Source organism: Otolemur garnettii, unplaced genomic scaffold, assembly GCF_000181295.1.
Source record: "Otolemur garnettii isolate 467f Iridium unplaced genomic scaffold, OtoGar3 scaffold00068, whole genome shotgun sequence".
Lineage (NCBI taxonomy): Eukaryota > Metazoa > Chordata > Mammalia > Primates > Galagidae > Otolemur > Otolemur garnettii.
The window spans coordinates 9,556,115-9,557,480 of record NW_003852463.1 but is presented as its reverse complement, the minus strand read 5'-3'; the positions used below and the strand labels follow the sequence as shown (position 1 = coordinate 9,557,480).

At 40.7% G+C, this 1,366-nt stretch overlaps 1 non-coding gene across 1 annotated transcript; it reads left to right on the top strand.

The window, feature by feature from the left end:
- The first annotated feature begins 917 nt into the window (after positions 1-917).
- On the top strand, positions 918-1,024 carry LOC111726506. Its single transcript, XR_002774269.1, has one exon. It is a non-coding gene; the product is annotated as a U6 spliceosomal RNA (small nuclear RNA).
- Positions 1,025-1,366: the final 342 nt, after the last annotated feature.

The window sequence follows — 1,366 nt, the reverse complement described above, 5'->3', positions numbered from 1 at the left end:
ACAAACAATCTCATTATCTTAGTGGCTCAAAACACAGAGGTTTATATCTTACTCATAGTATGTGTCCATTGTGGGCTCATAAATGTGGGGAGGAATTTGGTTTACTGTATTTACTGAGGGGCCTAGGTTCTTTTAGCAACTATTATCTTGAACCTAATTAGTCCCCATGCCAATAAAAACAAAGGTGCTCTGGGAAGCAAAAAACAAGCATTTAAATACTCTCACCCCAAACTGATGCATGTCACCTCTGCTCATAATTTGTTGGCAGAATTAGTTAGATGTCTCCAGTACCCAGAAGGTAACTTTGAAGAGCAATGCTATCATGTGTCAGAAATGTAGGAGCTAAAAATATTGACTTCCCTTTGTCATTCCTTTGGATTGGATCCCCTACTTCCTAGGTCTCCTTAAGTCTTTTTTCTTTTTGGTTTATTCCTTTCCATCAGTCGGTACTACATCGGTAGCTTCCTTTTTTTTTTTTTTTTTTTTTTTTTTGAGACAGAGCCTCAAGCTATCCCCCTGGGTAAAGTGCCATGGCATCACAGCTCACAGCAACCTCCAACTCCTGGGCTCAAGCAAGTCTCCTGCCTCAGCCTCCCAAGTAGCTAGGACTACAGGCGCCCGCCACAACACCTGGCCATTTTTTGGTTGCAGCCATCATTGTTGTTTGGCGGGCCCGGGCTGGGGATTCGAACCCGCCACCTTAGGTGTATGTGGCTGGCGCCTTAGCTGCTTGAACCACAGGCGCCCAGCCACATCGGTAGCTTCCTAAGAAGGGGTATAGAGAGCTTTGCAATGCAGGGAAGTTATATCTGAGTTTTTCATAACAGTATTTTCTCCCCTTACTTCCATCTGAATTTTGGTTTGGCTCGGTAAAGAATTCTAGTTTGGAAATCACATCTCACTAAGAATTTTGAAGGGTACTTGCTTCGGCAGCACATATACTAAAATTGGAATGATACAGAGAAGATTAGCATGGCCTCTGTGCAAGGATAACATGCAAATTCATGAAGCATTCCACATTTTTAATACACATTCTTCTCATCAGCCTATGGAACATCCTCCAAAATTGATTATATCTTAGGTCACAAGTCTAACCTCAGCAAATTTAAAAGCAGAGAAATTATTCCTTGTATTTTCTCAGATCATCATGCAATAAAATTTGAACTCACCAATAACAGGTATCTACATACTCATACAAAGTCATGGGAACTAAATAACCTTATGCTGAATGATAGCTGGGTCATAGATGAGACTAAGAAGGAAATTGCCAATTTTTTTGGAAGAAAACAATAATGAACACACGAATTATCAGCAACTGTGGGATACTGCAAAAGCAGTCTTAAGAGGGAAATTTATAGTGTTGCAA